Source organism: Sinohyriopsis cumingii, chromosome 8 (assembly GCF_028554795.1).
Source record: "Sinohyriopsis cumingii isolate HCF-2022 chromosome 8, ASM2855479v2, whole genome shotgun sequence".
In the NCBI taxonomy this organism is placed as follows: domain Eukaryota; kingdom Metazoa; phylum Mollusca; class Bivalvia; order Unionida; family Unionidae; genus Sinohyriopsis; species Sinohyriopsis cumingii.
Genome location: NC_142968.1, coordinates 28791778 through 28816745, shown reverse-complemented (window position 1 = coordinate 28816745; position 24968 = coordinate 28791778). Strand labels below are relative to the sequence as shown.

At 37.3% G+C, this 24968-nt stretch overlaps 1 protein-coding gene across 7 annotated transcripts in view; it reads left to right on the top strand.

The window, feature by feature from the left end:
- The first annotated feature begins 475 nt into the window (after positions 1 to 475).
- LOC149793205 (uncharacterized) overlaps positions 476 to 24968 on the top strand; it is a 46383-nt gene continuing 21890 nt past the window's right edge. For 6 of the 7 annotated variants that reach the window (XM_089967170.1, XM_089967165.1, XM_089967168.1 and 3 more), the window contains exon 1: positions 2590 to 2695. The gene's annotated coding sequence lies outside the window, so the exon portion shown is untranslated. Of the gene's footprint in view, positions 513 to 2589; positions 2696 to 24968 lie in introns of those variants that run through there. The other variant, XM_089967166.1, reaches the window with a different exon arrangement.

Genomic DNA, 24968 nt, shown 5'->3' with positions numbered 1-24968 from the left:
CCAGATTCGAAATGGTTATTCTATTTTGTACTTTCATCGCATACTGTAGATAAGAAGAACATTGAGTCACACGTGAGACCTCTAAGTCTGTCAGAATTTATTTAAAAAGAGAATAAAGCGCATATTATATTCTCTTGCTATACAGAGATGTTTATATTCTGGTATTCCAACCAGCTGATAAATTAAACTCATATGACTGAAAACAGAATGATAATTTGTGTGATATTATAAAACTGTGCACGTATTTATTATCAGCTAGATCAATACAATGACCAGTTTTATCTTTGTATGACTAAAGATTTGATAAATATTATGTACCTTGTACCCGACGCAGACAAGACAATAAATCATCTGATTACATCAGTTCGATAATGCATGCATACTATTTACCGCTCCGAAACCGATTACTTTTTTATTATATATTTTCCTTCTGAAAGGTAAATTGTGTTACGATTTGAATGCTGTTGAATGACGTTAGTTCCTGGTATAACGTACGTTGCTTGCAAAGTTATGTAAGATATTTAAGTACTGACTGAAATTCTCTTTCTCTCTCTCTCATACACACAGGCACGCACGCACACACAGACATACACACACACACACATATGAAACATCTGAATATGTTACGGTCAGTTTCAAGAATATGACACTTGGAATTTGTAATGTTGGTTCTAATGCTTTTTAATGTATATTCAACCATCGTGTAGTCGTAGTAAAAAGAGAAAGACTTTCATTAATAAACCGGACATAGTGATTAGCCCATTAAAGTGATCATGTTGCAACGAGTTAAAAAGATAGCTGATGACAAAGGATATTAAACACTGACTCTTGAAACTGTCTAATCTTAAAAATGTAACAAGTTAGTTCGCTCCACAATTCTTGTTATGATAATTCCAAAGTTAACGTCGCTTCAGTTGCAAGCAAGGTGATGCACATTTTAAGCTTGTTTCTGTTCCAAAGATGTTTACTAAATTGAAGGAATGACCGTTCTAGTGACCTAGTGTTTAGAGCGTCTTCCTCGTCAGCTGGAGGTCGCGGTTAAAACCCCTGCCGAGTCATACTAAAGACTTATAAATATGCTACTAATAGTTGCCTCGATAGGCGCTCAACATTAAGAAGTTAGTGTTAGGACTGGTCGGCCTGGTGTCAGAATAATATGACTGGGTGGGATATCATGCTACATGTCTGCAGCTCGATACCCTAGCGATAGGCATCACTAAAAACTGCCACACTGCAGACATCGTAGCGATATGACTGAAACATTGTTAAAGCTACGTTAAAAATCTAAATCACACACACACACACACACACACACACACACACACACTCACACACACACACACACACACACACATCGGCAGCCGGTCACCTTTGTGAAAGGAACAATGTAATAATCCACAAGTGGTGCCAGTGTACAAGTAATACTAAACAATGTTAGGTCAGTCGGGTGTTACTGAGCCATATTGTAGTTATTAATATTTTCATCGGAGTCTTTATCTGGAGATATTGGCTCACTTATGCAGAATTTTATAAGCAATCAATTAAAGGTGGCTTTAAAACCTAAATAGAAAATAATATGTTTATTGAATGTAAGAGCTTGCATGGGATAACAAAACAAACGAGTCTGATTTGGTAGGATCTAGTAAATCCAGTGGTAGTTATTTTATTCAGATCTATGTCTTGGAAATGCAACGAAATCTAAATATAGAGCATTGAATTAAATGTGTATTAGCTTTCAGATCGCCAACAAATCTGTAATTATGAATGAAAATCTCAGTGTTAGGTTCATGTATACATGATGCTTATGCACCACAGGACCACACCACCACCACCCTCCACCCCATCCTCCGAAGAAAGAATAATACAGAATAAAGAAGTAAATTCATATGGTATATTATATGTTTATAAAATCATGATTGTATTGACTTTGAGTTGAACAGCTCTCCGAAATTCTTATGATGGGTGGCAAGAGGGATGTGGGTAGGCGAATAATATATTTCACGTCTTAGTCAAAATGATTTATGGTAAGGCTTAAGTAATATGTGCATGGTATTAACTTTATAGATAGTAGCCAATGAAAACTTATGTACATATGTCCTCATCTGAGTTATTTTTATTTTTTAATTTTGATAAGTATGTATGCCATATATATATATATATATATATATATATATATATATATATATATATATATATATATATGTATACATATATATGATCAAGATTTTGAAAACTGAGGTCAGTGGAGAGGCAACAAAAAAAAAACCGTTTACAGAATTATAGCACTAAATATATGACGCTAACACAGTGGGATATTGTGTAGCTCCACATTGTGTAAAGAGAGAGAGTTATAGTACTGTGATGTACGTCCTAAAATGTTTTTCGACCTACACCAAGCCAACATTGTGACAATACAGAACGTGAACACGTAAGAATCTAAATATAACTTCGAATTCCACGGTTGTCTTGTTATCAACGCGGCAGTAAAATTGTTTATCGTTATTTGCTCTAGTGAAAATATCACAATTATTTTATATATAGAATCCAGTAATTTACGGCCTAATATAAAAAAAAAATACTTATGATGTAGTCATACATGGAAAGATTACACGTAACGTGTTTATACACCTGGTTACTCATGTGCCCAAGATATATACATCATTCGTTGTTGTGGTGGAGATTTACTCTGTATCAGGTATGTGAATGCGTTCTTGTGGTAGCGTATAACATGCACAGCTTATATAGTCTTCTTCATATTGTTTTATTATTGATAGCACTTCATTTTCACGTTGTGTTGAACTTAAACGTCCTAACTCTTCCTTCCTTCCACGAAGTAAAAGTAGTATATGTCGTTCGTCACACACATACACACATGTAGACACACACACAGATATATATATATATATATATATATATATATATATATATATATATATATATATATATACACACACACATATATATATATATATATATATATATATATATATATGCACGATAGAAAAAATCCCAGATATTCCGAGATATGTAATCTATTTGACAAGAAAGTCTTTATTAACTGGTACAGCTTCATATATGTGTAGAATAAATATTTTGAAAAGAAAAATGAATTAATATCAACGTCTTGAATGTAACTTATGTTTCGAGTTGGAAGCTAATTGAATGGCAGTAGGCATGGGTGGCGGTATGGCTTGATGGCGGAGGCTTGATGCTGATTTATCTTTTCATGTCTGTGACAATATATGACAGTGTAGAATACCGAATTAAATAAAATATTAGAAATCACACCCTCTCCTCTTTAATGCATGGTACATCCGGTACATCCGGGTGTGCTTGCAATCATTTCATATCTGAAATAATTGATACGGGTAGAGGAAGATCGAAGATCCACTATCATAAGAAATAGTCACTGTTTAGTTTTTCAGATTGAAATCAGTTTGGCCAAAGTGAATATCCTTATAATAACATGATATGAAACAACGACTCTTCAAATTGTCGCATTATAACAATGTAACAATATCGATCAAATTGCTCCATTTTCTGCTTTTCACTTTTTGTGGAATAAACATTGTGATAAAACGTAAAAGGCACTTCATTTCTATTACTGGCAGAATTAACTTAGTTTGAAATAGTTATTATATTATCCTAAGACAGAATTTCCACAAACCTGACAGCTGTTTCTAGTCCTACTATAATTTTAAATCCTTTCATTTACATGCCAACGATTACACGATTTGCTGAGATCTTATTTGCTACTAATGTCTTTCGTGTTCCACAATCTTCACCCACTAGTCCCAACTGCAACCCGGCCGTTCACGGGAAACTTACCGTTTATATGATAAGATAAGTCATTTCGGAAATGTTCGAAAATCAAAAGTGAGGATTGTAATCAATATAAAAATCATTGCAGACAATTTTGATACGATACCCGTGATGAGACGGAAATAGAGACTGCACAAATCTACACCCCAATGAAATGCAACTTGTGGCTAAATCATAAACTGGAGATAAACGCGTTCATATTTACTAGGATATCCAAAATCCCTTTATTTAATACCAGTTACAATTCAATTTGGAGACATAATATATTTTCCTTCATTACCCGTGCTGAGCTGCGTAGCACAAGATGGTGGTGGGAAATTTACCTTTAACCCCCACGTTTAGATATATACGGTTGTCATCATACCGTATACTTCCTTGACCCATTCCCTAGTACTTCAAGTGGCCCACGAAAGGCATATTCGGTATGACATGGCTGGAGGTTTGGAAGAACCAAAGTACTAAAATGTATATCTAAAGATTTACCAAACAAGAAGAAAAATAATATATGCATTACCATCCCTTTCTTTCTTTCTTTCTGTCTTTCTCTCTTTCTTTCTTTCTTTCTTTCTTTCTTTCTTTCTTTCTTTCTTTCTTTCTCAATATGGTGTACTTTATTTCAATTATGTCTGAAAATAATAAGAGTATTATAATACTTCCGCAAATGCTCACCCTCAGCACTTCCTCCGCCCAATCAATTCCCTCCCCAGGATACATCAATTTGCAACGCATTCACGCATTGTATCTTGCAGGGCAATTATCTGAATGTGTATGACGGACATGATTATAATCATTTGAGAAATGACTAATGATATATATATATATATATATATATATATATATATATATATATATATATATATATATATATATATATATATATATATATATATATATATTTGAGATAAACCAGATCGCAATGATTTGTCAATAAGACAGTGCACAGTAAGATAGTGTATGTGTACCGATTTCTGGTTCAAAAACTGATAAGTGATCAACTTTCTTCAGATAAAGATACATACCTCATGACATCATGACTTCCATATTGTGCTGAACGCTTTCAGTCACTGTTTTATGGCATCTACGTAAAGTTCAACTGCGATATATTACAACGGTCTATGGTTGTCGACAGACGACTGTGAACGTGTCTTGAAAGATCAAGTATACTGGCAATGTCTTAACACTAAACGTCTAGTTTTGACCTTGAACGTCTGAGCAGTTGACGTTAGTTAGCACTAGTGTCTATCAAACTACAGAATGCCGTAGTATTGATAATCAGGTGATTTATTGTATGATATATTCTTTACAGTTGGCACACTATTAGTAATCTTTACATTTATTTTAAATCAGACTGCAGCGTTTTAGTTAGTGACATGAAGACATGATGATTTTGCATTGATTTGCCATTTAGAAATTAAACAAAATTTCGCTTCGAATTTCGCTAACTGACTAGCCAAATCTTGCTTTTGCTTATTGCAAAGAGATTTTATATTTTTGTACAAGCAATAAACGTCGCACAGATTACTCTTTCTACCGCACATGCTCTAACACTCAATGCATTCTTTATAATAACATATTTTATTCTAATATAAGAATACATTTGTCCGAAAGAGAAAGTAAAATAATTAAGAAAAAAAATACACTGAATGTTCCATTGTTCATACTAGAAAACGATCTTGTTTTCTAATGATAATGTTATATGATTTTCTATCTTGCTATAAGAAACAAAAATTATTTCAGCAGGAACATAATTAGCTCTCACAGTCAGAAGAAGCTTGTTTAAAAATATTTTATTTTAATGATGTTTCTTTTTTTTTTTTTGGGTTTAGAAATATATATTTCCTAAACATTTTAAAACTGTTTATTCTAATTTAAAAATAGCACATAAATGCATTGTCTGCGTTTAACAATATATGATGCATAAATTCTCTCAAGACCACATCTTCGCAATTTGGGATTGTATGCATTCGGACTAAACTAGATTTATATCAGATATCATCAAACCATGATCAATGCGTTTAAGATATTTATTTTACTTCAGTCCAGAAAAACACGTTCGTTTGCAAGAAGTCTTACATTTTATGTCAAGACTGTCAAAAGTTCATCGAAAACAGATAACAAGCAAGTCTCTTCCATGCATCGAATGCACTTCATTTGTTTGGCGTTTTAATATATTCATACCTTAACTGTATTAGTAGATGTGGGTTATTTGACATTTGCAATGCATCTTTATCTCCGAATTACAAGTTCACGGAGGTAATGGTAATTGCAAAAGTGGGAAGCTTGATTTTATTTTTCATAATGTCGGTCTGTTGCCCGCGTTTCATTTATTTATAAAGCCTGACTTAGATCACATGTCGGAATCTTTACCTTACACGTTGCGCTTGTACGTGCGTACAGACGACTAAAGGTGTATGGTTCCCAATGTTTGTGTATCTTATTTTGTTGTCTCCTTGTCAAGACGAACTGTCTTTCATCCAATCAGTTGGAACATATTTCAATTCTTTATATCGTAAATATGATCTTCGTTAAAAAAAAAAAAAAAAAAAAAAAAAAAAAAAAAAAAAAAAAAAAAAACATTTACAATACACGTAGAGTAGTATGCTATTTGGCGATTTAGATTTCTATTTCCGATCATGGACAATACCTTCTATACCTCTTGATCTTATCAAATTTGGAGATGCAAGTGTAATGACAATACATTACTGTTGGGTGCAACTGCGCGGCCTTGCGCTTACTGCTCTACGCAACAATTTCATATAGTTTTGTTAGAATTTGCATGAAAGGCAGACAAAACTAATCGAATTTACGGTAACTTAAAACTTGGAGTGCCCAACCAACTTACACTGCCCAACATTCTCAACTATAGTGAAGAGCAGTCCAAAGGTACCAAATAGGTTTACCTGACGCAACACCTAAAATATTCCATATTATAAGACGAAGAAAAATACAATCTTAACAAAGACAACATTCAATAATCTCTCAGAAGCAAGATCACCAAACAGAAAGGAACATAACCCTAACAGGCAGCACAAAGAGTATGATGACCTTATAAAACTGCATCCTATAATTAGCGGCGTTAAGGACATGGATGAAGAAGAAACTGCTCCGTGTACCCAAAGCAATTCAGGACCTACGAACAAAATAAATTTGACTTCGTAGTTCCACTGGATAAATAAACATATAAAAGACGAAAGGACTAATCTACTTACTGCACCATATCTAATTTTAATGAAGAATATCATCGTACGATAGAAATATTGAGGATTTTAATCCAACTATAATGATAATCTTCTGCTTTTATGTGAACCTTATTTTGCATTGCTGTATATTCAGGAACCTGGTTTTAAAAGATACAATGTCGCTCTAAAAATCACTCCTTTGTTAACAACTACTTTAAAATGTTGAAAGAGTCGTAGAAGGAGCTTCTGTTGTTGTGTCTAACAGGGTCCCTCATAATGCCATTCCTTTAAATACAAATTTACAGGAAAATGCTGTAAGCGTCACTCTTCATCAAGTGATTACTTTTTGTTCCATCTATATACCACCAAACACCAACTTGCAACCAAAGGAATTAAACAACTTCTTGTAATAACTGCCTATCAGATTTGTTCTGCTCTCGAATTTCAATACCCATAATAATTATTGCGAGCAAATATCTAACACTAAATCGCAGACAGGAACAGGTACATATACGTGCATCCATTTGAAACTATGCTCTCCTTATTTGGCTATAGGTTATGCTAGGAAAGTCACCGATGGCCTTCGAAGCAGTGATCACTTTCTCATTCCCTCTAAAGGTCATTAAATCTAACATCGATGAGATATTCCAACGATGAAGTTAAGGCAGATTGGGTGCAGTTGGACACACTTTGCACAACTTAAATGACAGAGATATACTTTTAAACGTCAATTATCCAGTTCAACATTTTATATTAGTTTACTTGACATTTTGAAGAATACATTCCTAATGTCTCATCTAATTCCAAAGACCCCAAAATCATGGCTCACTTAAGAATATGAAGAAGACTTTGTACAAAGTCATGAAGCCATTGGAAAATGTAACAGTCGTCCGACGACCAAAATTTAAGTAGGTACCATAATGTTTGGTGACCAATTAAGACATTTTCATAACCGAAATATGCTTCTAATTTAATATTCTCTTTCTCTATAAAGAATGTATGGGGCACGATCCGCAAATTAGATGGTAAGGAAAAGAACAACTCTTTCCGACATCTGAAATTGATAAACAGCTTTTCGAAGACCGAAAAGTCAAAAAGAGAAGAGACACTTAAAATTCACATACAATAATTCAGAGAGTTATAAGCAAACGTTTAAACGTTGGAACATATTGAAGCTTAGAACAAGGCCCATGATACATCCACCTAACCAGAAGAACAACATTACCATTGTTTGGGTAAACGTACCGGAACCATCATAAATACTTCCTTTGGAAAATCTTCAATGAGGTATGGATCACTGGAAAAATACCAAAAAGGCTAATATAATACCTGTTCCCAAATCAAGTAAGGATAAAACAAATCATATGAACTACCATTCCAATACTTGTGTATGTGTGCGTGTGTACATTTGTGTATGAGTGTGTGTCTAAAATGATGAAACGAATGATCACTGCCAGGCGTTTTTAGTATTTGGAGAAAAACACTTTAATATATCCTTTTCAGAGTGGCTTCGGACATGACCCTAGTACCAATGATCATCTGTATAGACTTGTAACTTTCAGTATCATATGCTTTTATCAAGAAGCAACATTTAGTTGTCTTCGATTTGTAAGAGGCATGTGATACAACATTAAAGTATGGAATAATGAATGACTTAAAGAGGATGTCAACCGACTTTAATATCAAACTTTGTTTCAAAGAAGACGTTGTACGTACGGGTGGGTTCCAATCTCTGTAATATATACGAGCAAGAGGTGGGCGTGCCCCAATGCGGTATTTTATCTGTTACACTTTTAAACATCAAAACTAGTAACATTGCCAGCATGATACCATTACCAAGTTTTTTGATCCTGGTGTGTATGGCTCCCTATATGTTGATGATTTCCAAATAGTCATCGATCGAAACACGTGCTCAATTGAAATATAATTGGAACAATATATAAACGAGATTCAATGCTGAGCCACTGCCAAACGTTTATATTCTCAAAAGGAACAAATAGTAAACATGCATTTTTTGTCATCTAAGAAGACAAAATTATCCGAACTCTGGACGAAACAGCTATACCGGACGTAGAGGAAACATGTATAGTTTATCCTCATTCCATACATTATTAATTTGATAGCTAAATGATTGAAAGCCCAAGATTTACTCAAAATAATTACACACTCTAACTGGGGTGCTGATAGAAAAGCCGTTCATGACCTATACAGAACCTTTATTAGATCCAAAAGGGAATACAGTAGTGTTGTTTATGGTTGAGTCAGAAAGCTATACTTAAAGATGCTTGACCCAATTTAAAATCATACAGTACTAACCTCTTTGTAGTATCTAGAACACGCCCATGTGAAAGCCTTATGGCTGACGCCAATAAGCCACTTCTGCTGCGTTGTAGACAACATTACCTATACAGTATGCCCAAAATTTAAGACTCAACCCTTTGAAACCCACCTTTGTGACTGTGTTCAAGCCCAAGTACAACACATTATATAAAAAAACCTCAAGCAGATATCATCTGTACATTTGGCGTTAGAATATCTTACAGGCTTGACCTTACAAAATGTGACCTTTGCAAATCCTAAACTCTACTGTTTACATCACACATCCATGGCTTCTTAAGTACTTTACACGCGGCATGACGGAACATAATCCGAAACTATTCCTTTCATTTGTTTCATAACTCGCATAAAGAATATCTCTATAAATTTAAGAACTAAGCAAGAATAGACACGGACAACTCAGAAATTAAGGAAACGTATGCTGCAGCCTTCATTAGTGGAAATCTCACTTGAAAGTTCGATTGCCTGATGAAGCCTTCACAGTTTAGGCAGAAATCAGGACAATAGACCATGTCCATGTCAAAGGTAACGCAAACGCAGACCGCGCTGCTAACATAACATGAAAAAAACTACCTTCGACTGATGTCAAACCTGATATTAAAAAGAAACCTTATTTAGTAAGCGGCAGGCATCGTGGAATAATGTTATATATAGCAAAGCCCCATGGGATCAAGCCCACCATGTGCAAATGGCCTCCTTCCTACAGAACCATTCGTAGGGATGAGGTAGTCATTGCAAGTATTAATATTGGTCATACGTATATAATCCACTCATACATATTGAAGGGCGAACGCCTGATGCATTTCTTGACATAATAATTGACTAGCCTTTACACGGCCATTTCAACTTTGTTGAATACATGAAGCAACTCTTGATGCGGTAAATGTCATTTGTATTTTAAATTACTTGCAAGTAAACCTTCATTCTTAAATATAGCTGTTGTGCAACACTATATCCATTGAGTCTTTTAGCCAACCATTGTACTGTTAATAAATCCATCAATCAATAATGTATGTATGTATGTATGTATGTATGTATGTATGTAAGTAGTTAAGGGGGTCACCCTACGTACAATGGGAATTAGCATTACAGGGACCCCTGGGTCACTCTACGTACAATGGAAATTTAACATGGCGAAAAATTGTGGGTCACTCTACGTACAAGGGGAATTGAATATGGCGAAAAATCGTGGGTCACTCTACGTACAAGGGATATTTAACATGGGGAATAGATCGTGGGAATGTCTAGGGACAATGGGAAATTTAACATTACGGAAACCCCTGGGTTATATAACCTCAAGGGAATTTAACATATGGAAATTGAACATGGTGGATCTGTATAGCGTCAAGGGGAATTGAACATGGTGGGACTATCTAGGGACAATGATGGTAGAGGGTCAAACACAACAGAGACAGAAACATACATACACTAGTACAAGCGTGGGATTTATATATAAAGCATTACCAAGACCTGAAATCTTGCTGGGGTGTTCAAAAATTTGCATAATTGTAATGATGCTATAAATAGCTATAATCAAGGAAATGCTCAACGACAAAATGGATGTGACTAAAAGTAACGTTAAAAAGACGAAATTGTCCCAGAATTTAAAGGAAAATAAACATATCCCTGAAAATTAAGTTACAATGGTTTAGACTAAAATGGATAAAATTAGTAACTACTTACAATATCGACTTCTGTGACGATCGTGGACAAATACCTATGTATCTATAATCAGCTGAAATTCCTATGAAATCCCACTATCTATTTATAGCTCCAACTTGTGGGTTTTTCCTTTGGAAAATCCCACTATCTTTTTATAGCCTCAGCTTGAGTGACGTTCCTGTTTATGAATTCTAGTATATATGTATAGCTACAAAATGTGGAAATCCCCAAGTCGATATTTATAGTCTCAAAATTTCCAGCGTCAGTGACGTCACTGTACTGAACACTAGGGGGTAAAAGGCAACAGTGTTGCAAGTGGCTGACCTGAATACGAGCTACTGTAGGTAGGTAGGTAGAGTGCATCTGATAGGGATAAAGTGAGTTTTATAGGGACAAACAGAGACCAACACACAACATACGCGCGCAGACACACGCACACACACACGCACACACACACACACACACAGAGGGAAGAGGAAAAAACAAACCCCAAATATGCTATCAACACAGAGGGGAGATAATACAAACCCCAAATAAACTATCCACACAAACGTACGCGAACGCATACAAACCCCAAATATACTATCCACACAAGGTCGCTAACACATACAAACCCCAAATATACTATCCACACTCGGGAGGAAAAAAAAAAAACAACCAAATATACGATCTACACAACGTACGCTAACACACACACACACACACACACACACACACACACACACGCACACCACAGAGGGAAGAAGAAGAAAACCATTATACACTATCCACACGGAGTGAAGAAATAACCCTTTATATATGCTATCAACAGAGAGTGAAGAAAATAACCCATTATATTCCATCAACACAGAGTGAAGAAGAAAAAGTTTTTTGAAAGCACCTAAGCCCTCACCTGCAATGACCAACTCTGCCAAACACCTACACCCCACCCCACCCCCACTCCCAACACTACAAAACCCATTTAACCCGTTATTTTATGGCATCAGTGTGTGCTTTAGGAAACATCAAGACACAAAAATGATGGATGAATAGACTGACTATTGTTTACGGACTTGCATGCCTAAAGAGCGTGCGTGAAGGAAAACATCCTTCCATTTCAATTCTAACTAAAACATGATCCAGAGGGATAGAGAGAGGTGAAAGAGCACAATTTCATAAAGTGTGAGTAAAAACAAAACACGCCATCCTTATTATACAATGTCAAGACCAAGAGACACTTACGTTTTCTTTCTAGTCTATTCTCTTTTAGAAGGTAGTATGAAATTTCACATCAGGGCCAACGCATCGGCTCACATTGTCAATTTTTTTATTTCCATGTCTTTACTGGTACAAGTTCTTCATCATCTTCAATTTCTTCTTCTGCTGCTGCTGAATCCCTCTTCTCTGTTTCGTCTTGTTTTTTGTTCATTCTCTTTTCTCGTAGGGCACTCTGAATTCCAGTGTCCTTTCTCCTGACAACGATATTAGGTATCTTGACTTTTGTCTCTCTTTCTTAGACGAAGCAGGTATTTTGGAGACAAATACCCATTTACCTTTGCAGATATAGCAAACTTCATTAGCACACACTTTCGTATGACTCTCCTCAAATCAACGATCAAAAGAGTAAGTTTTGTTGCCACTTTCGCATGTGAATTATGCTTTCGTATGACTTTTAGCAAATATTTGACCAGCAGGTCGATCTATGCTGACTCTTCCATCTTTGATCGTTTGAGAGCGGAATGAATACTCTGACGCTAAGACACTCTCCCTATATACAGAGACCTGCTGCGTATGAAACCTAGTCAAATGTAATTTTGCAATAAGATGAAACGATTTCATTGAGGAAGTAAAAGGCAATGATGTACCGTATCGCCTCACACAAAACCTGAAGTGTTAGCTCAAATCCGTGTCAGCGATTTCGAAGACGACATAACTGGGCTTTCATCAATGCTCTCCAATTATGCCACAAAACCACGAGTCCTGATTCACGCCAAAAGAAATTTCGTTCGGTCCATAAAAAATAGTATCACATCTGATAAACGCAAAAACGAACTTCCAGAAAACTGAGAACGACGGCTTACACCTACAACGTAAATGTATGAGTTCAAGTAGTGCGTAAAACTTAGTCAAATTAAATTTTTATAGTTAAGACGAAACGATCTCTTTTCGAAGAAGAAAGCAGACACCAAGCGACAATGGCGATCCGTGTCACACAACACTTTTCAAAATGTATATTATCAGAGGTTTGTTCTAGCGATCTGCACGGTTAAATTAAATGTTGATGTATTTTGCAATAAGACGGACACAATTTCCATGGGATCGCCCATGGTACGATTGTTCGTGCATTAGTTTAATTTCTAAAAATACTTTTTTATATAAATCGCCTATAGGATAGACCCAGTAAAGCATGGCCATTCTCGTCACTGCCTCAAGTCAATTCGAAGCGAGCGGTAAGAAAATAAGTACAGCCAATGAAATGGCTTACAACGGGTGATGCATTGTTTTGTTCTAGGACTGTGTGGCATAATAATCCCTATGTTCTTGCGTTGTTACCATTACAGTGCAGACAGACTGAAATATGAACTTACAAGCCCTCTTTGTGTGTGTGTGTTGTACCATTTCTTCTTACCACATCAAAATACTGAGCGTCACAGTATTGGTTCGCGTTTTCAAGCTGACCATTTTTTTTATATCTCACTTAAACATTTTAACATAAACACTCACACTCACATCGGTAGAGTCAGAACAGATGTGTTACAGTATTGAGGGGCATGTTATCTGTTTTTTCAAACTAATAAATTTGGGGTTTGTATGAAGTAAAGAACCGAAAGTACAGTGAAACTCAAGGATGATGACCCAATCTGTCTGTCTATTGATGCGTGTATTTACTTAAGAAGAAATATGACCTCTAAAACACAAAGAGATACGGCAAGCATGATTAGAATGAACATAACGATGTTTTCCTTCACGCCCGTGTAATTTAGAGCTTCAATCCTCTTTGAAGACAAACTTGGTCTCCTTTTGTAGGGCTTGAAATAATAAAAAACCTGAACAAATCTTAAGCACTTTGCTATAGATAATTTCATCAACAGACTAAACAACATAAATACCGTTACAACACTAGAAAGCCTTAAATCTTCTATCAAAAAGAAATGCATCAAAAAATTAAAGATTAACGATAACTAACCAATGAAACCGAATTTAACAAAGGCAGTGACATGTGAAGAAATGGCTCTCACTTTGGAAAGGTAGGCGAATGTACTCTGTCATGCACCATCAACTTGAAAAAAAATTATAAACAGAGAGAAACCTGAATTCAAAATTCAGTTGTTTTTTCTTCAAAATTGTTTCGTTTCTTTTTTCTTTTTTGGAACAAATCTAAGCACTAATATAGAGTGGAAAAGGGAAAATGCACATACAAGCTTTGATATTTCTGAAAAAATGAGGGGATATTCCTAACGTTGATAACCACCTATATATGTTTGGACTTGTCTGTGACTTATCCACAAAACAAGATGTACATATTTCTGGTCAAGCTGCAAGTGTGTGCGTGTTTTTGAAAATGGTAAAAATTGGATATACAATTTTCTCGTGACACTTATAAAGTGAAGAGTCTGTGCAAGTGTCAAAAGCCAAAGTCATATAAGTTTTGTATTTTGTACGGCTTGTAAAGATTTCCACTTTAGAAAATGTGAAGTATCACAAGTTATTATCACAAACAGAAGTGGAACATAGGGGCTTGCAAGAAAGAAAATAACCCAGACAGTTGGTGTCATCAAGAGTGCTAGAGACGGTACCCGAACTTGCTTGCTTGCTTACTTGAATTAAAGTGATTTTCGCTCTAATGGAGCATATATCACTGGTTTAATAACGCACCGCGTGATTTTTAATTACTCCTGGGGAAGGAAAGAGAGCCTCATCCCCCAGGCTTTTATGTACTCACAGACTACTTTTAAATTTAGCCACTCAGGTGTAGGACTAACTAGTCCTTAACAACCTGACTGAAAGGCTTTAAACATGAGTGGGAATAGTCTCACCACACACTCATTTTTCTGTCCGAGCGTGGTAAAGGAGGGAAAAGGTGCTCAGCAAGACAGCCATGGGTGTTAAGTACTCAACAAAACTCTAGCCCGTACTTATTTCAAATCAAGTCCCGTTTTTGCTGATGGACAGTAAAAAGCACCAATAATGTGTTAACCACTTGTGCAATTAGTTCAAATCTAACGATTTTGTTAAATTTCCTACTTCCTAACATATCTATCTAATATTAGTACTTAGTATACATAAAAATAGCCATACTGATCTTATTTAAATTATTATGTCTAAGCGACATATACCAGTGTGGTCACTGTTAGGTTTAAAAAGTTAAGTTTGTTGCGGTGTTCCAATGGGTCAAGTTTGTTTCGAGAATAGTTTAGTCAAGGAGGGATACCAAGTCAAATATGGTTCCCTAGTTAATAAAAAGCAATCTTTTGGAGCCCTAAAAAAGGCTGTTTTTTTCTGTTAGAAGGTAACACGTCTCTCTTTTGCTTTCACGTTCTTTCCCGCACTCCTAGTCTCATGATTCTTGATATCAGGAAATGCGTAGCCATGATGGGCGGCAATGTAAGCAGCGGCTTCTACCAGTTGACTGAGGGGGTATCCATTGTAGGTTTGTCTGTAGAATTGGGGAAGAACTCTGACCCTAATCACCATTGAGAAGGTCTTGGTGTAAAGGTGTCTAGAGATTTGTAGGCAACGTATTGTATGGCTCTAATAAACTACCCTGCTTTGTTGACGTCATACAATGTTTGATCTAGTCCCATTTCGGTGTACTTCTCAACGAGTGTCAGCGTCCCCCTCCTCCTCCTCCTCAACCGCCTCAATTTCCTCTTCTGGTTCTGATACTAATTCTTTAGTTGAGGTAGATAGTTTCAAATCCGCTGTTATGGTGTCTGTCGCTGTTATTGTTGCTGTGGTTGTTCTTTCAGCTGAGATTGCCTGTAGTATCGGAGTGAGAAAAGAACGTTGTTGTTGTTGTAGGGTTTAACGCCATTTTTCAGCACGCGATAGGCTATACATGGCGGCCAGTATTAATGGTGGAGGAAGAACCCGGGAAAAACCCGGAAAGAACCACCGACCCACGAGAAGCTACTGACAAGCTTTCTCACATACCCACATTAGCCGAATCCGAGACTCGAACCCACGCAGACAAAGGTGAAATGACAGTGATCCGTAACGGAGAGCGCTTTAGACCACTCGGCCACTCGGGGCCCCAGAAAAGAACGTAGTGCCTCCGATAATTACATTTGAGTTTGCCATACCGTTTGTCTAACATAATTGCCCCTTTGTTTTGCCACCACTCTTTCCGGGGCAGGTTGTTTGTTAGGTATAGTCGGATGTTGACTAGATGTTATTTGTGTTCTCGAGGTGGGTGGAGTGCTAACTGGCTAGGTCTGCATTTCTCGCTCCCGCTACTGTTGCGTATATTTATTCCCTCCACACCGAGTTCTGGGCCTAATTCTTTTAATTTCGTTGTACCCGAACTTACATTATCCATATTATCACCAACAAAAAAAAACCGCACAAACCTAAAAGAAACACTCACTCACTTTTTTTACAGAACATTACTATTTTTAAAATTTTGATAAGCGAAGGGAAACGAAGGACTTAGAGTCGCACTTTCTAACCAAGATAAAGAAATCATGTGCTGATAGACTCACTTCTGTATTTTTTCTTCTAACTGACTAACATATCATAGGCAATGGAATGTTATTTCTTTTCGAGAGTATGGGGTAGCCCTGAATATTTTTTTGAACTTGAAGCTATGGCGGTCGCTTAGGTTATAAGATGGCGACCTCCTCTGACGACAGGCTTTCTCACAGGATAAGGTCTGCTTCTTCGGAAAAGAGAAGAAGAAGAACTCTTTCGTGTCGATACAACTGTTGACAAAGCCTCTGTCAGGTTCATGCTGCTGCTGTTGCTGCTCTCTCTGCTGTTTATGAAGTCTGTACTTCTCCATCCATTCTTCTTTCTCCTTCTTGAATTCCTCCTTGAAGAGCTCTTTTTTCAGGTCTTCAGTGACTTTTAGCATTCTCACATTTTCTATCTCTTCTGGCTTCGGTATCAGACTGTGTCTGACCCTATGCAAATTCACGTAGGGTTCGTTTAGCTTAGCTAGTTTGGAGCACATCTTCGTAGGAGGATGAGTTAACAATGGATGGGCAGACTGGAAACTTCCCCGGTTCTTAAAGTCAAAGCGCGGACGTGAAGGAAAACATTAATACACGGTTTTCTAGCCGGATCGTTCAAATAGTGTTATGGGAGGGATAGAGAGAAGTCAAAGAGCATGAATCAACATTCCTATAGCCAAACAAACCACAAAGGCATTTTTTTCTTCAAAACATAACATTTTTTTATTCATACTAACAAACAACTCTAATATTTTTTTAATAATAATCCAACACTATAACATCAAACATTTTTTTCAAATCACAAACATTTTTTCTCCATTGACACTCTACTTTAAACAGGGCTGACAACGTTGTGAATGAAATTGTGATTTCCACTGTTGGAAATCATTAGGCCATTGATGGACACTACGTTTCCTAGTTAGAGACAAAAGATAAGCATACTGGTCACAAAACCATCGATCTACTTTCACATCGTTTCTAGAAGAATGACGAGGATCAAAATGAGTCACTAAATGTTCCAAAGAATAGCCCAGGCTGCAATGATGCAGAAAATACACACAGTACTGTCCACACACCAAGGAATATGTGCCTTGTTATTTCACATTATTGAATCGTGTGGTCTGAGCATTTCTTCTCATAAAGTCAATGATATCGTCTTCCAAAGGGGGCAGTCCATAGGAATCAAAATATTCCACACATCCTTCTTGAGGAAAGTAGACGGCTACCCAGTGGGTTCCTGGGAGATGACTGTCGTCCGTGTTGATCACATAAGCTTGATGGTTTTGAGGTGTGCAATGAGGGAATTCATCTTTAGCACAGACGACAGGATTCCAAGAAGCAGTGTACAAACTGTGGTTCAAAAGGTAATAAAGTTCTCAGGTATCCATTTTTTGTTTTTTTTTTCTTCTTCACAGTTAATGATAAGTCATCAATTCGATCCTGACTTTTTGCTTGAAAATGTCTGACAAGTAACCGTTTCTTCACCTTGTCTCCTCACTCTGATCCAACAAAGCTTCGATGCAATGGATCTCTTGAGTTGTTAATGGAGGACAATAATGTTCACGCAAGCCTTTATACCACTGTTGTAACACGTCTTCTTCCGAGATGAGACTCCAAGCTGCGTCCAGATATTCGTCCAATTTTTCTTCTTGACTCAGCATCAGGCATTTATCGTGTTGAATTTCACTGGGATGATCGTTATGACATCCATAGCAATCTTTCTTGATCAATTCCTTAATTTTTGTTCTGTCAAGACTATAGCATAATAGGAAACTAAATGTGATTCTTGTTCTGGCCATCTAGACTTCATCATGATGACTTCTTCGTCTTTGTCTTGGGGTTCTCCTTCCTCAGGATCTTCACATTCCATGTCCAAAGAATCCCTACTATACAAACATTGATAAAAGTCTTCCATGACTTCTAATAGTCTGGAATGACTTCTCTCAAACTGTTGGTTTATATCGTATTGTCCAATTCAGCATACAGGATGACGTTCACCCTATTATCTGCGCGTAGATTTTCTGCAAACTGAAATTCCACACGCATCTGGCCGGATTTTATAGGGTGAAAATGTCCCTCTTCGCTGTCTTGACTTACAATTCGTTAGAGAACCGTTTTCGAAAATGGAGTTTCACTGTAACTTTCCCTTTGGAGAATGGAATATTTTGTCCCAGATCTCCTTTTATAGCAATGTTGACAGTGTCTAAATACGACTTACTGACGGGCAAATAGTGAGGATGTACAAATTCACGGTGTACGTGATAGGTGTTTGCACCTTCCTGGTCATTGTTTGTGGTACTATCCACTTTGAAAGGAATGACACGCAGTAACGGAATAGAGGTGTGTCCCACCACGTTGTACTCCACCACATCGGAATACACAAAGATCATATTAAGTCCTTGGTTCAGTTCTACCGGGTTTCCAAAAGCTCTGTAAAAATCCATATTACTTTTGATCTTGGGGCTCATATTGTTTGCGACCATTTCTGCATGTCCACCCAAAATTTCAAACAAACTACCATTGAACCTGAGGGACAATGTGTCCGTATCTTGAAATTTGATCACGAGACGATGAGCCACTTTATGGTACTCAATCTTCACACCTTTTTTCGCTCTGTTCAGTGCTTTGCCAAAGGCTAATTTGAACCTGTCCGCAATAGTGTCCACCAAATGTTCACCACTAAAATAATAACCTGAAGGAATTTTCAAGGTGTAGATAATGAAGGCTGGATTGCTGGCTGGTCTTGTGTCCCCTAAAAACCCGATTTTGTTGATTTCTTCCTCCAATTGGGCATTCAGGATTTCCACCTCGAAAGTGTTTTGCTTTTCGGTAACGTTTTTGATTTGTGTTGGGTGAATGATTTCCACTAAAGCCACTTCCCAATGGGCTTCTTGATCTAACTGGATGGTCTGAGGTAATTTCACCGTGTAACAGCACAACGTGTTCTTGGGAAACACCTCCATGGAACTGTCACTGGGTAAGGTTAAGTAAAATTGGTTGTTATTGCTCATAATTGCAGAGTTTTGTGGCTCTCCGAGGCGGTACTGGAAGTTAGAGGAGTGTCTCCGCCCAAAATGGGGTTGTTGTTGTTGTTGTGGTTGTTGTTGTTCGACTGGTGACTGGCACTGGCACTGGACACTAGGTTCCCGTGGTTCCCGTTCGAGGAGAATTTCAGGGAGGGATTAGGAAGCAGGTAACCGATGTAACTGCTCAATACAATGGTCCACAAGTGTTTGTCTCCTTGTTGCAAACTCAAATTGGCAATGGATGCACCGATGACACAATACACCACGAAGGTTTGGCAGAAAAAGACGATTTGCGTTTTAGGCACACGTTTTCCATACCACACCCACAAGGCTTGTGTTTGTAAATCTTGCAGAGAAGAATTGGGTGAAGGAGTGATCGCAGTAGCTGAATCTGTGTGAAAGGGCATGATGGTCACTTCTTTTTATAGTGCGAAGCGTCGATGCAAGAATCAAAACTGGGTGGATATCCTTTCCAACGTACTTTGACTTCTTTGACACGTCGTTTGCCCACTTTACGGTTTCTGCGTTTGACAATGCCTTTGATGTCGTACACGTCGTCTTTTTTGGTGACACGACTTGATTTGAAATAAGTACGGGCTAGAGTTTTGTTGAGTACTTAACACCCATGGCTGTCTTGCTGAGCACCTTTTCCCTCCTTTACCACGCTCGGACAGAAAAATGAGTGTGTGGTGAGACTATTCCCACTCATGTTTAAAGCCTTTCAGTCAGGTTGTTAAGGACTAGTTAGTCCTACACCTGAGTGGCTAAATTTAAAAGTAGTCTGTGAGTACATAAAAGCCTGGGGGATGAGGCTCTCTTTCCTTCCCCAGGAGTAATTAAAAATCACGCGGTGCGTTATTAAACCAGTGATATATGCTCCATTAGAGCGAAAATCACTTTAATTCAAGTAAGCAAGCAAGCAAGTTCGGGTACCGTCTCTAGCACTCTTGATGACACCAACTGTCTGGGTTATTTTCTTTCTTGCAAGCCCCTATGTTCCACTTCTGTTTGTGATAATAACTTGTGATACTTCACATTTTCTAAAGTGGAAATCTTTACAAGCCGTACAAAATACAAAACTTATATGACTTTGGCTTTTGACACTTGCACAGACTCTTCACTTTATAAGTGTCACGAGAAAATTGTATATCCAATTTTTACCATTTTCAAAAACACGCACACACTTGCAGCTTGACCAGAAATATGTACATCTTGTTTTGTGGATAAGTCACAGACAAGTCCAAACATATATAGGTGGTTATCAACGTTAGGAATATCCCCTCATTTTTTCAGAAATATCAAAGCTTGTATGTGCATTTTCCCTTTTCCACTCTATATTAGTGCTTAGATTTGTTCCAAAAAAGAAAAAAGAAACGAAACAATTTTGAAGAAAAAACAACTGAATTTTGAATTCAGGTTTCTCTCTGTTTATAATTTTTTTTCAAGTTGATGGTGCATGACAGAGTACATTCGCCTACCTTTCCAAAGTGAGAGCCATTTCTTCACATGTCACTGCCTTTGTTAAATTCGGTTTCATTGGTTAGTTATCGTTAATCTTTAATTTTTTGATGCATTTCTTTTTGATAGAAGATTTAAGGCTTTCTAGTGTTGTAACGGTATTTATGTTGTTTAGTCTGTTGATGAAATTATCTATAGCAAAGTGCTTAAGATTTGTTCAGGTTTTTTATTATTTCAAGCCCTACAAAAGGAGACCAAGTTTGTCTTCAAAGAGGATTGAAGCTCTAAATTACACGGGCGTGAAGGAAAACATCGTTATGTTCATTCTAATCATGCTTGCCGTATCTCTTTGTGTTTTAGAGGTCATATTTCTTCTTAAGTAAATACACGCATCAATAGACATACAGATTGGGTCATCATCCTTGAGTTTCACTGTACTTTCGGTTCTTTACTTCATACAAACCCCAAATTTATTAGCTTGAAAAAAAAGATAACATGCCCCTCAATACTGTAACACATCTGTTCTGACTCTACCGATGTGAGTGTGAGTGTTTATGTTAAAATGTTTAAGTGAGATATAAAAAAAATGGTCAGCTTGAAAACGCGAACCAATACTGTGACGCTCAGTATTTTGATGTGGTAAGAAGAAATGGTACAACACATACACACAAAGAGGGCTTGTAAGTTCATATTTCAGTCTGTCTGCACTGTAATGGTAACAACGCAAGAACATAGGGATTATTATGCCACACAGTCCTAGAACAAAACAATGCATCACCCGTTGTAAGCCATTTCATTGGCTATACTTATTTTCTTACCGCGTTCGCTTCGAATTGACTTGAGTAGCTATTCAGGCAGTGACGAGAATGGCCATGCTTTACTGGGTCTATCCTATAGGCGATTTATATAAAAAAGTATTTTTAGAAATTAAACTAATGCACGAACAATCATACCATGGGCGATCCCATGGAAATTGTGTCCGTCTTATTGCAAAATACATCAACATTTAATTTAACCGTGCAGACCGCTAGAACAAACCTCTGATAATATACATTTTGAAAAGTGTTGTGTGACACGGATCGCCATTGTCGCTTGGTGTCTGCTTTCTTCTTCGAAAAGAGATCGTTTCGTCTTAACTATAAAAATTTAATTTGACTAAGTTTTACGCACTACTTGAACTCATACATTTACGTTGTAGGTGTAAGCCGTCGTTCTCAGTTTTCTGGAAGTTCGTTTTTGGTTTATCAGATGTGATACTATTTTTTATGGACCGAACGAAATTTCTTTTGGCGTGAATCAGGACTCGTGGTTTTGTGGCATAATTGGAGAGCATTGATGAAAGCCCAGTTATGTCGTCTTCGAAATCGCTGACACGGATTTGAGCTAACACTTCAGGTTTTGTGTGAGGCGATACGGTACATCATTGCCTTTTACTTCCTCAATGAAATCGTTTCATCTTATTGCAAAATTACATTTGACTAGGTTTCATACGCAGCAGGTCTCTGTATATAAGGAGAGTGTCTTAGCGTCAGAGTATTCATTCCGCTCTCAAACGATCAAAGATGGAAGAGTCAGCATAGATCGACCTGCTGGTCAAATATTTGCTAAAAGTCATACGAAAGCATAATTCACATGCGAAAGTGGCAACAAAACTTACTCTTTTGATCGTTGATTTGAGGAGAGTCATACGAAAGTGTGTGCTAATGAAGTTTGCTATATCTGCAAAGGTAAATGGGTATTTGTCTCCAAAATACCTGCTTCGTCTAAGAAAGAGAGACAAAAGTCAAGATACCTAATATCGTTGTCAGGAGAAAGGACACTGGAATTCAGAGTGCCCTACGAGAAAAGAGAATGAACAAAAAACAAGACGAAACAGAGAAGAGGGATTCAGCAGAAGAAGAAGAAGAAATTGAAGATGATGAAGAACTTGTACCAGTAAAGACATGGAAATGTAAAAATTGACAATGTGAGCCGATGCGTTGGCCCTGATGTGAAATTTCATACTACCTTCTAAAAGAGAATAGACTAGAAAGAAAACGTAAGTGTCTCTTGGTCTTGACATTGTATAATAAGGATGGCGTGTTTTGTTTTTACTCACACTTTATGAAATTGTGCTCTTTCACCTCTCTCTATCCCTCTGGATCATGTTTTAGTTAGAATTGAAATGGAAGGATGTTTTCCTTCACGCACGCTCTTTAGGCATGCAAGTCCGTAAACAATAGTCAGTCTATTCATCCATCATTTTTGTGTCTTGATGTTTCCTAAAGCACACACTGATGCCATAAAATAACGGGTTAAATGGGTTTTGTAGTGTTGGGAGTGGGGGTGGGGTGGGGTGTAGGTGTTTGGCAGAGTTGGTCATTGCAGGTGAGGGCTTAGGTGCTTTCAAAAAACTTTTTCTTCTTCACTCTGTGTTGATGGAATATAATGGGTTATTTTCTTCACTCTCTGTTGATAGCATATATAAAGGGTTATTTCTTCACTCCGTGTGGATAGTGTATAATGGTTTTCTTCTTCTTCCCTCTGTGGTGTGTGTGTGTGTGTGTGTGTGTGTGTGTGTGTGTGTGGTGTGTGTGTGTGTGTGTGTGTGTTAGCGTACGTTGTGTAGATCGTATTTTGGTTGTTTTTTTTCTTCCTCCCGAGTGTGGATAGTATATTTGGGGTTTGTGTGCGTTAGCGACCTTGTGTGGATAGTATATTTGGGGTTTGTATGCGTTCGCGTACGTTTGTGTGGATAGTTTATTTGGGGTTTGTATTATCTCCCCTCTGTGTTGATAGTATATTTGGGGTTTGTTTTTTTCCTCTTCCCTCTGTGTGTGTGTGTGTGTGTGTGTGTGTGTGTGCGTGTGTCTGCGCGCGTATGTTGTGTGTATTGGTCTCTGTTTGTCCCTATAAAACTCACTTTATCCCTATCAGATACACTCTACCTACCTACCTACAGTAGCTCGTATTCAGGTCAGCCACTTGCAACACTGTTGCCATTTATCCCCTAGTGTTCAGTACAGTGACGTCACTGACGCTGGAAATTTTGAGACTATAAATATCGACTTGGGGATTTCCACATTTTGTAGCTATACATATATACTAGAATTCATAAACAGGAACGTCACTCAAGCTGAGGCTATAAAAAGATAGTGGGATTTTCCAAAGGAAAAACCCACAAGTTGGAGCTATAAATAGATAGTGGGATTTCATAGGAATTTCAGCTGATTATAGATACATAGGTATTTGTCCACGATCGTCACAGAAGTCGATATTGTAAGTAGTTACTAATTTTATCCATTTTAGTCTAAACCATTGCAACTTAATTTTCAGGGATATGTTTATTTTCCTTTAAATTCTGGGACAATTTCGTCTTTTTAACGTTACTTTTAGTCACATCCATTTTGTCGTTGAGCATTTCCTTGATTATAGCTATTTATAGCATCATTACAATTATGCAAATTTTTGAACACCCCAGCAAGATTTCAGGTCTTGGTAATGCTTTATATATAAATCCCACGCTTGTACTAGTGTATGTATGTTTCTGTCTCTGTTGTGTTTGACCCTCTACCATCATTGTCCCTAGATAGTCCCACCATGTTCAATTCCCCTTGACGCTATACAGATCCACCATGTTCAATTTCCATATGTTAAATTCCCTTGAGGCTATATCCCCCAGGGGTTTCCGTAATGTTAAATTTCCCATTGTTCCTAGACAGTCCCACGATCTATTCCCCATATTCACTTCCCCTTGTACGTAGAGTGACCCACGATTTTTCGCCATGTTAAATTTCCATTGTACGTAGAGTGACCCAGGGGTCCCTGTAATGCTAATTCCCATTGTACGTAGG